The sequence below is a fragment of the Castor canadensis genome, chromosome 11 (assembly GCF_047511655.1).
Source record: "Castor canadensis chromosome 11, mCasCan1.hap1v2, whole genome shotgun sequence".
NCBI lineage: Eukaryota > Metazoa > Chordata > Mammalia > Rodentia > Castoridae > Castor > Castor canadensis.
The window spans coordinates 5,357,590-5,369,705 of NC_133396.1; the positions used below are offsets into that span (position 1 = coordinate 5,357,590).

At 41.5% G+C, this 12,116-nt stretch overlaps 1 non-coding gene across 1 annotated transcript; it reads left to right on the plus strand.

Annotated features, from left to right (window-relative positions):
* The first annotated feature begins 202 nt into the window (after positions 1–202).
* Positions 203–309, plus strand: LOC141414281 (U6 spliceosomal RNA). The gene has a single exon (XR_012439343.1). It is a non-coding gene; the product is annotated as a U6 spliceosomal RNA (small nuclear RNA).
* The last annotated feature ends 11,807 nt before the right edge of the window (positions 310–12,116 follow it).

Below are 12,116 nucleotides of genomic sequence, written 5' to 3' on the forward strand. Positions count from 1 at the left end.
GAAATCAATAGGGGGGATCCTGAATGGAATGCAAAGAGAAACAAATGCACTTACCTATTTACAGCCACACAGAAAAAGCAACACTATTATTTCAACCATATGTCCTCAGAATAAAGACAAAAAGAACACGTAACTCTAGTTGGTGGGAAGGTTTGTGATTTGTTTTTTACAGTGCTATGATTTGATAATAAAGAAACTACTGGTGCTCGCTTCAGCAGCACACATACTAAAATTGGAACAATACAGAGAAGATTAGCATGGCCCCTCTGCAAGGATGACACACAAATTCATGTAGCGTTCCATATTAAAAAAAATAAAAAGAAAGAAACCACTGCCAGTGTGTTATAAGATTAAATAAATAACTAAATATGATAAGAACAACGGGAGTTCGGTTTCTTATTGTTGGAAAAGAAAGTTACAAATAAGGAACAGGGCAATGAACCCTCTGGTTGGATGAGAATGGGAGCAGTATGAACTTGTGGTTTTAGATAGATAGACTTACATGTGTGGAGATATTTATATGTCTGTATGTATATATATATATACACATATGCATATATTCCCTAGGTCTGTCAACTGATAGTCTAGAAGCCAGGGCACTCCAGTCATAATGAGAGAATGCAATGCCCACATCTTGGGTTCCTAAATACCATTTAGGAATGACCAATGTCATTTATCTTTGAGAAAGGCAGAAGGGCTGGCAGAATGGCTTAAGTGGTAGAGCACCAGCATAACAATCATGATGCCCTGAAAAAAGCAAAAATAGTACCACCAAAAGAGAGATAGAGAGAGAGAGAGAGAGAAGGACTCAATATCATCTTACCATATTCCTATTGAAAGTTATAACAACTTCAGTTTTCAATCAAACATAAACAAATACAAATTGAATAGTCTACAAAACAGGTCTATTCTCTTAAAAAAAAAATCAGTAAGTCATGAAACACAAAGACAGAACAGACTGAAAAGTGCTCAAGATGAAAAGAGACCAAGAGAAACGACACTAAGTGCATGATCTTGAAATGGACCCTGGACAAGATTTTCATTATTTGTATGAATGATTATTTGGACAATTGGTGTGTTAGATTTCCATCACTGTGACAAAATACCTGAGAAAATCAATTTAAAGGAGGAAAGATTAATTTTGACTGACAACATCAGAGGTTTCAGCACATGGTCACTTGGCTCTGTCGTTTCTGAGCTATGATGAGGCAGAACATCATGGTGAGGGCATGTGGTGGAGCAAAACTGCTCACCTCATGATGGCCAGCAGCAGAGAGCTAGCGAGGAAGGAGGCAGGCCCCCAATAACCTACTTTTTCTAACAATGCCCCACCTCCTAAAGGTTCCATCATCTCCCAACAGCCCATCAGCTGGGAACCAAGCCTTCAACACACGAGCCTTTGGACGACAGTACAGACCCAAACCACAACAATTGGTAAAATATCAATCAGGCCTGTCAAACAGATAATTGTATTGTGCTAATGTTACTTACTCAATTAAAAAAAATAATTCTATTATGTAAGACTTGTTCTTGGTAAATGCAAGACTGACGTATTTAGGAATGAGGGGACATCATGTTTGCAATTTAATTTACACATGATTCAGGGAAAATGGGTCAGGAAAAAAGAACACACATGGTAAAATGTCAATATTGGGGGATTTAGATGAAGTGAGCATGGGAGTTCTTTGCACTGGTCTTACAACTTATCTGTAAGTAGGAAAGTGTTTCAAAATTTAAAACACATAACAGCAAAGGAAATGAAAAGTATCGTACTTCCTTTATTGACAGTATGGTAAATTAACTATCTTACGACCCTCCTACAAGAAAACACCTTCCAGGCACTGGTGGCTCATGCCTGTAATCCTAGCTACTCGAGGCAGAGATCAGGAGGATCGTAAATAGTGTACAAGATCCCATCTGGAAAAAACCATCACAAAAAAGGGCTGGTGGAGTGGCTTAAGGTGTAGGCCCTGAGTTCAAACCCCAGTACAGAAAAAAAAAAAAAAACACCTGCTTCCTGGGTAATAAAAATCTTTTTGGTACATTGCTGAGCTGGCTCACAGTAAGGGCCATCTTCATCCCCATCGTGCCCACCCTTCTCCTACAACCAAAGAACTAGAACTAGAGAGCATTTGGTACTCACAAAACGCAGCTGCTTTGAAAGCAAATATCAATATCAGGACTGCCATCTATAGACAGAAGAAACACTGGGCCAGCAATTGAGGGGGAAGGTGAGAAATGAAGGTGACACTCTCACATTGAACTGAGACACTAGGAGATTGGCCACACACAGCAAAACTCACTGCTACAGCAAATCTTCCCTTGGAAGAATCACCTCCAACTTACTCCCAGGACTCCATTACACCAAGATAAACATGGCGGACCTTATCAGTAGCTAGGATTTTAGATACTGGAGTAATCAGATGCAGAATATAAGTTACACACATATGAAATGGTAAAAGGAATTAAAAAGTACAATACCAAAAGTAAACAACCAACTCTAAAAAATTGTCACACTGCCAGGAGCTGGTGGCTCATATCTCTAATTGTAGTTACTCAGGAGGCAGAGATCTGGAATACCGAGATTCAAAGCCAGACAGGGAAAATAGTTCAGGAGACCATATCTTGAAGAAGAAAAAAAAAATCACAAAAAGGGTGGAATTGACTCAAGTGGTAGAGTTCCTGCCTGACAAGCAGGAGACCCTGAGTTCAAATCCCAGTACATCAAAGATAGTGTTAGAAATAATAAAAGATGTGATGAAGACATGACTCTAGGGTACAAGAGGCATAACATATATTAAGAAAGAGAAATAAAAAAGAAATCTTCACCAAACACAAGCAGCCAGAAAGAAAAATACCTAAAAACAAACCAAAGACATTGCAAACACAAATTAAAATATTAACTTCATCAAAATCACTATTAGAATCAAACCCAGCAATATAAAAAATAAGTGACATTTATCCCAGGAATTCAAACTTGCCTTTTCCTCCAGTCCCTCCTCTGCTTTTTCTCCTGTTTTGCTTTCCTTTCCTAATAAAACTGTCCGTTTGCACCTCAAAAAAAAAAAAAGAAAGAAAAGAAAATCAATCATTATAATTCAACATCTTAACATAAAAATTAAGAAGAAAAACCATATATATAATTTTAAATTTCATATTCATTTATGACTAAATATCAAACTAGGATTAAAAAGAAATGTCCTCATCAGATAAAGCACATTTATTAAAAATCTACAGCTAACTCTTACATAAATGGTTAAAAAAAAAAAAAAAGTGCCTTCCCCAAAAGGTAGAAACAAAGTAAGTGCATTCATTCTTCCCTCTTCTATTTGCCATTGTTCTGGGAGTCGGTGTCCTAGCAAATGTAATAATGCAAGAAAAAACAGTAAAAGACAGATTGGAAAGAAAGATAAAAGGATCAGCATAAACCCTATGAAATGTACTCCAAAAAGCTACTAGACAGGTGCTGGTGGCTCACTCTAATCCTAGCGACTTGGGAAGCTGAGATTAGGAGGATCCCAGTTAGAGGCCATCCCAGGCAAATGGTTTGTGAGACTCCCATCTCCAAAATAACCAGAACAAAACAGTCTAGAGATGTGGCTCAAGTGTTATAGCACCTGCTTTGCAAGTGTGAAGCCCTGAGTTCAAACCACAGTCCCACCAAAAAATAAAATGTTTCAAGAGGGGGGAGTAATCAATTTGTCAAACAATGTTGATGGGTTAAACAAGATGAGGATTGAGAGCTGACCACTGAATTTGGCCAAATGAAGGCCATTGGTGAACTTTTCAAGGTAATTCTGGTGGAATTTAAAGCCTTGAGGCTGGAAGGGAAGGGAAAGAAGTGGATATAAGGTATATAAAAAAGTTTTATGCTTTGAAGAAGCAAGGTTTTCAGCATAGAAAAAACACACAAAAATATAAAATCAGAAAAGTTAAGTTAAAATTCTATGATCTTATTTGAACTGGAAGTAAGGAAATATATTTTTCTGTTTGTAAAAATGTGTTATTTCCTAGCATTATCTGTTGGAAAAGGCTACAGAAGTATGGCAATCTAGTAACAATGAGCACCCCAGCAACCCTATTATGGTTTCTAAAGATCGGTTCCCATGAAAAGGAAACAGATTCCTTGAGGTGATGGCTGCTTCCAGGTCTAAAGCAGGAAATGTGAAAGGTGAGTCTGAAACTTCCGATTACATTAGAAACCAAAGATATATAAGAAATGCTTAGGTTTGTGTCAAAGGGCAGAGAAGTTGATCTGAAGGGTTGTTAGTGCCAAACATGGGATAAGATAATTTGAGCATCAAAAAGAATAATGGTCATAGTATGTTAGAAGCTCTTGGGTATGCTAAAACTCCACAAATCCAAAATAACATTTTCAAGAAATAAAGACCAAGAACAAAACAGAACCCACAACAAGAACCCATTTAGCAATTCCTAGTAGGATAAAGGATCTTGATGATAATCATTAAAAACTGCTAAAAAAAAGAAAAACCCTCCTAGACCAGACAAATTCATAGAGACAGAAAGCAAAACAGAGATTACCAGGGGCCGGGGATAGGTGGGAATGGACTTGTTCTTTAAATGATCACAGAGTTTCTATTTGGAATGATGAAAAGTTCTGGAAATGGAAAGTGGTGATGGTTCTACAATATTATGGATGGGTATGGTGGTGCACTCCTGTAATCTCAGCACTCCAGAGGCTGAGGCCGGAGAACCACAAATTCAATGGCAGACTGTGGGGCATAACAGGACCCTGTCTCAAAAAGGAAAAAACAAAACAAAATACCACCATTGTAAATGTGCTCAGTGCTCCTGAATCATGTACGCTTAAAGTGGCTACAGCTGGGCTACACAACAAGACCCTGTGGGGATCGGGAGCTTTTAAAAACCCGCCGGAAGGGTTAGGTAAAAAGGAAAAAAGGAATTTTACAATAAAAGAATCAGTCTGACAATGCCTGAACCTAATGGTTAAGTTTAATACCAAAATGAAAGACAAGCAGACATCATGGCCTTATGGAATGATGGGATAAGTAACACCGGCTCTGCCTCTTATTCACAAAAACTCAAAACCATCTGACCAAGCTTCCCAGTCACGGTTTACAGGAAAGAGAGAGCAGAGGAACAGTGTACCATGGAATGCTAAAACCCACTGAGTCAAATCAAAACGAGAGCAACTCTACTTGAAGATGATTTGGCTTGTTTTGTTTGTTTCTACAAATGAGAAGAGAAGGGCCAGACTGGCATACATTAAAGAGACTCAAGTTAGGTATCGGTGGCTCATGACTGTGGGGAGGCTGAGATCAGAAGGATCATGATTTGAGGGTTCTGGAGACCCCTCCTCCAAAATAACCAGAGCAAAATGGACTGGAGCAGTAGCTCAAGAGGCAGAGTGCCTGTTTCGCAAGTGCAAAGCTCTGAGTTCAAACCTCAGTCACACCAAAAAGAGAGACTCCAATGCAATGCATGGGTCCTGATCAGACTCCAAACTCAACAGACCAACTATAAAAAGACAGTTAATGAGACAATCAGGAAAATATAAACATTGACTCCTTACTAAGTGATAATAGTGTTAGACTGAAAAGCAGAGAGAGACAGACAAAGAGATGGCTCCATGCCAGCACAGGTTTATTCAGAAGAAAACTGTGCAGACGCCCACTGCTGTTACTAGCCCACTGCTAGTTACAGACTAGGGGTTTTATAGGAGAGGAAGGACTTGGTAAGATGTGGGGGAATTTTCTCATTGTAGCTTGTCCATCGTCTGTTGCTAGGGGTAGTCAAGGAACTGGGTCTTGTGTCTGGACAGGGGCTGGGACACAAGTTGATTCTCATGGAGGGCCCGACTACACAAGAGCCAGACAATTTTAGAGTCAAGAAAAGTTTAAGATGTGTGAGAATTAACTACAGTGAGGTCCCTTCTGTCAAAGGAGTTAATGTAAATCTCTCATCGTGAAGATGCCAGCCTCCCTCCCCAATTGCTGCCTACATGCTTTGTGAAACGTTGCTTGGCCTTGCAAGGTTCTTGGTCAAACAAAGCACTGTTTATCGCCAGATGCCCTGATCTCAAACTGCTTGCTCTGTCTTTTCTACAGCCTAATCAAATCACTATCATCTTTTGTTTTGAGCTTCATATTCCTAAAACCTTGGGTAAATGCCAGCCCCCATCCCCTGTGCAGGGACCTTGCGAAATCACTCCTCACTGAGCTGTAAACCATGAGCAATCACTGTCTCATTAAACTGTAAAATGTCACTGCATGGGAAAACTTTGCCCTTATGCCAAATACTAGCTAGCCACGGAGTGTTGGGAGCCCAAGCAGGACCAGTCCTCATGGGGGCATGGAATTCAATCAGGAATATAACCTCCGTGGACTTCCCACCCAGGTGTGTTCTGCCTATCAGACTATGGTCTGTGGCTGCACCCTTCTGCAGAAGTAAAACTTTTCTTTTTGCTTTGCTAAACAACTCCTGAGTGTTTCTTTGATCACCGTTTGGGAACAGCACTTCTAACAGATGGCATAAGTAATGTACACCTGGCAAGTAGAAAATTAAGATAGTTTTAGGTGTGTTAGTTCAAAGGGTTACTTTTTCTTATTGGTAAAATGATATCTAGGGTTTGCTTTAAAATAATGTGGAAGATGGAGGGAGGGTAGAGAGGAAATAAAATTGGCTATGAACTGGTAAATGCTGAAGCTAGGTGATGGGTGATGATGGGTGGATCTGACTTTCTCTTACTTCCTCTCTTTATGTTACATGTTTTTGATAATAAGAAATTGAGAGCGTAGCCATAAAACAGAACAGACAAATGTAAGAAGGAAGTTGTGGCCTCAGGAAAGAAGTTTTGTCTTGTTTAAAGATAAGTAAGTTTACATCAGGTTTGTGTGCTGATGGAATGACTAATGGCCAAAATCTCCCCCTACTGGGAAGAGGGTTTAACTACAGAAGGAAAGATTTTACTAAAAGTAAAGGAAGTCTGGGAGACTAGCAGAGAATCAACCCCCTGCTCAAAAGAAATTAGAACCAAAGTTGCAAACTATTTAGCAAGCCCAAAATGGAAACCATGTTATATGCATCACAGCTAAAGTGCATTAAAATTTTCTATAACCTTTCACGTAGTTCAGCAAGATCATCCTAAAACTAGGTAAAACCTTTCCATGAATTCTCTTCCCTAAATTGTTTTTTCTGTTCCTTGTGGGGTTTGAAACCATAGCCTATCAGAAACGGTGCTGTTTAAAGTCACATTAATGGGAATGGAACTTCTCACTTCTGCAGGAGGATCTGTGCCATGTAGGTCCCCTGTCACAGTTTCCAACCTACGAAGAGCTTTTTCTTTTCTCCTCCTCCTCCTCCTCACTGGGGTTTGAACTCAGGGCTTCATGTTTGCTTTATTGCTTGAGCCAAACCCCCAGCCCTTTTTGATCTGGTTATTTTTGAGATAGTCTCGCTTTTTACCCAGAGTGCACTGGACAGCAATTCTCCTATCTTATGCTTCCCACCATCACTAGGATGACAGGCGTGCACCACCACACCCAGATTTTTTTCACTGAGATTGTGTCTCACAAACGTTTGCCTGGGCTGGCCTGGAACCACGATTCTCCTGATCTCAGCCTGCCAAGTAGCTAAGATAACAGGTGTGAGCCACTGGCACCCAGCCAGATAACCTTTTTTTTTTTTTTTAATAAAAAACAAAAGAGCAGGGCACCAGTGGCTCACGCCTATAATCCTAGTTACTCACAAGGCAGAGTCAGGAGGATCGCCCAGGAAAATAGTTCTGGAGACCCTATCTCAAAAAAATCCATCACAAATATAGGGCTGGTGGAGTGGCTCAAGGTGTAGGCCCTGAGTTCAAGCCCCAGGACTGCAAAACAAACAAACAAACAAAAAAACCCATTATCTTCTATATTTGAAGGCCTTGATTCACTGACCTAAGAGACTCCATTTATCCCTTTCTTTTCTGAGTTATTCTTTCCCTCGGTTTACCCTAAGTTCTAGGATCACAGGTCTGATAGATAAACATCCCATGATGGAAATCAAAACTGCCCATCAAGCAGTGGCAAGTTCCTAGCCTCGGGTAAGACTGTGCGGCCAGTCCTAGGATCAACCATATCGTTACCTAACCACTACTGCTACCTATGCAGTCTTGCCTTTGTTCTTTTGCTATATAACCCCAAAGGTATTGCTGATACCCAAAGATGTCCCTCAGGCCTGTCTTCCCAGTGTGACTATCTGACACCAAGAAGAAACTCCTTCCCTACTTCGCCAGCACTTTTTCCATCAGGTTTTCACTCGGGATAAATAGATGTGCCTGGTCTGTTGGAATCCTGGCAGCAGACTTGGCCAGTCAGACAGAAGGTCATGCCCTGACAGCAGTTAAGGCAGGAGGAGAGGAGGATCCCTTGCAGATACTGAAACCATTTTCAGTTCAGGGACCTTCCTTTTCTTTCCATTTCAGGACAGTGTCAGCTGCTTTTTTTTTTTTCCCCCAGAACTGGGGTTTGAACTCAAGGCTTCATGCTTGCTAGGCAGGCACTCTACTACTTGAATTACGCCCCAGCCCTTTCTGCTTTAGCTGTTTCTCAAATAGGGTCTTGTGTTTTTGCCCAGGGCTGACCTCAGTCCAGGATCCCGCTACCTATGCCTCCCTTGTACCTGGAATTATAGGTGCTTTTTTAAAATCACCATTTGATGAAGCAGAGGGACAAGTTGTTTTGTTTTATTGTTTTTTTCAATTCCTAGGCCCTTAGGTTGAGATCTCTGATAAGTCCTCTCTGATGGTACACATTGAACCTTGCTCTTTTGGGCTATTTGGGGCATAGACCATTTGTTTGATGGAGAAATTTGAAATTTGTAGAACTTATGGTATTGGCTAGCAAGAAGAGCTATAAGACGCCCAGAAGAACAGGATGTTTGGGAGATCTCTGTTGTAATTTGCAACTATAGGAAATACTAAGTCCATTCCATCAGAAAACCCCCTAGGGAGAAATTTACTGGCTTACCTACTTATTACCATGAACCAATGGCTAAGAAAAATATGATTTATTACTGTTACACAGCACAGCCTCTCTATGTATTAGGTTCAAATGAGTCACTCACCTATTCTACCATTTTGCAAGTGGAATTGTTTTGTCAACCTCTGGAAAATGGAACAAAATGCCTTTACATAATCAGGACCCTTCTAAAGAAGGGACTGACCTTGGCGCCAAACAGTGGAAATGTTAAAGAGGATGGAATGTTGTCAACTGCTTTAAGTCCCAAGGGTCCCCTGATCCCAACAGGTCATCACTCCCCTCAGCTATGCCTCAGCCAGCCCTTCCTCCAGTCTGCAGAGCTGCCAGAGCATGGGTGAAATAGCCCCTCCCCAAATGATGCTGAGTCTGAAGTGGTCTCCCTCTTTAAGGCCCACCAGGGCAACTAGATTACACCAGGGCATCCACCCCAGAGAGACAGAGAACTGCCCAAAAAGATAATACCCTAAAGAAGGCTAAAGGTCAGCCAACCGGCTGTTTCCGGACCCCCCACCCCTTTTCCACTTCTGATCTGCTAAACTGTAAAAACTGCAGCCCGCCTACAAAGGATGACGCTCAGAAGATGGTAGAGTTCTTGTCTAGCATCTTTGCCATCCGCCATCCCACTTGGGCTTTGCTTAATATAATGGTAACTGCTGATATGAGGCCTCTCTTCTAAAGTAAGTCTAAAGAGGACTCTCAGATCCTTCACCAGGCTGAACCCAAAACACTCCAGATCTAGCAGGAGCCATACTGCTGGCGGAACAAAACTGGAATCCAAATGAAAACTACAGGATCTGACTGAACACTACTGTGTTCTGTGAAGACTCTAGTGGAGAGACCCAAGCCAAAGAGCCTATACAAAACACAATAGTCAGAGCAGGGGGCCACGGAGGACCCCTTGACCTGGCTGGAAAGAATGCTTCAGACTTACAGGATCCAGAGGTCCTTCAAGTATGGATAGTTGATATGTCCTTTATTGGAAAAAGTACTCCTGACATCGGGCACAAATTTCAAAAAATTGAAGAAGCCATGGAGATGAATCTCTCCCAGTTGGTGGACATAGTCTACAAGGTCTGAATTGACCAAAAAACTTTTTTTAAAGGCCAAAAAGTCCACCATCTTCATCCAAAATATTCAAGGCTAGGAACCTAGCGCCAGAGGCCCTACTGAAAAGGAAAAAGGACTGTACCTATACTGTATGAAAATGGACATGGAAGGAACAACCCCAAACTCTTGAATTAAATCATCAGCTCAGAAAAGAGCCAAAGCATTGAATGGAAGAAGTCAATGATGACATATTCACTGAGGACTGAGGAGGCCCAGGGGCTCCTACGACCATTTCAGGTTCAATCATTCTCTCCCCATGGGAGCGAGGAACAAATCTATAAACCTTCTTGTTCATCCTGGGACCGTATATTTGTTTCTAACAAAAAAAAGTCTAATTGAAAAGGGCTGGTAGAGTGGCTCAAGTGGTAGGAGCACCTGCCTAGCAAGCATGAAGTCTTGAGTTCAAACCCCAGTGCCACCAAAAAAAGAAAAAATTACCAAAAACTCTAATTGGACTATGCCCGTACAGGAGTAGGGAAGAAGCCCAGAATGGGCTTCCCTGCAGCCTCTGGAAGGCAGCTTATCCTGCAGCTTTCTGGATGTGCCCAAATGCCCAGTTCCTCCCAGAAGGGACTTGCTGGGTTAACTAAATGCTCAGGTGATCTTTTCCTCAGAAAAACAGTGAATGCAAGTACAAGTGGTACTCAAGCAGACCCTTCAAGTCCAGCTGATGTTGATCCAGGAGAAGCCATTGGAGAGTAGTCAACACCCCCTGAAAGATACCAGCTTGCTAATCAAGCAGCACGGGCTGATGGGACTCCAGGCAAAGCTTAAATGCCCTGCCTATGAAGGCCCTCTTTTAAAAAGTGCATTAACTCCCTGCTTAAAAAACACCCTCTAGTGTGCAGTAGCTCACACCTGTAATCCCAGATACTCTGGAGGTGCAGAGTCAGTAGGATTGCAGTCTGAGGCCAGCCCAGGCAAAAACTTAGTGAGAACCCATCTCAATCAATAAACCAGGCATGGTGGTTCATGCCTGTGATTCTAGCTGTTCAGGAGGCATAGGTAAGATTGACGTCTGATGCCAGCCCCAGACAAAAACATGAGACCCTATCTGAAAAATAACTAAAGCATGAAAGTCCCAAGAACATGGCTCTATTTCATGGCTCTAGTGGTAGAGTGCCTGCCAAGCAAACACAAAGCTCTGAGTTCAAACCCCAGTACCACAAAAAAAAAAAAAAATTACCCCATATGATGGGGCACACTTAAAGAAATTCAACTTTATTCCAAAAGGTTTTCATTTTGTTTCATTTTCATTTGCTGAGACAGAGTCTCACTATGCAGTCCAAGCTGGCCTCAGACTTCCCAAGTGCTGGTATTACAGCCATGTACCACCATACCCAACCTAAAAGTTTTAAAAGTACAACTTTATCTATTCTTGCCAGAAACCTTAGAATACTCTAATTTTTTAAAGCAGGTGCTCTACCACTGGAGCCACGCCCTAGCCACCTGACTGTATTCTACCAGTAAAGAAACCCTGACCTGAAGAATATCAATTACTCATTGATTTACAGGCTCAGAAAGAAATTACCTACAGTGCTAATGCTTCTGCTCTCCTATCACCTCACCTGCAGAATGAAGATGGTTTACTACACTTGATTTTAAGCATGCCTTCTTTTTCATTCCACTCAAAAGCAAATAAAAGTTCAAAGTTTGTCCACTGAACTTTGTCCATTGAACGCTACTTGGAAAATGCCATGCGGACTCTTAACCACCTCACCAAGTGCAGTTTTATAAGCTATCTTCCTGTAAGGCACGAATTTGAAAGGAATAAGTTTTGGGATTTTTTTGGGGGGGTATTTATCTTGGAGGGGATAGTATTGGGGTTTGAACTCGGGTCTTTGCACTCTTATCACTTGAGCCATACCTCCAGTCCTGAAAGAAACAAGTTGTTTACCTGGGGTTCTAATTGCAGCAAGGTCAGGGACAGGGAAGCAGGTGAGAATGAAGACTGAAGAAAGAAAGAAGTCTGTTACGAGCCAGAGAAGAGAAATTGCAGGCCCCGGT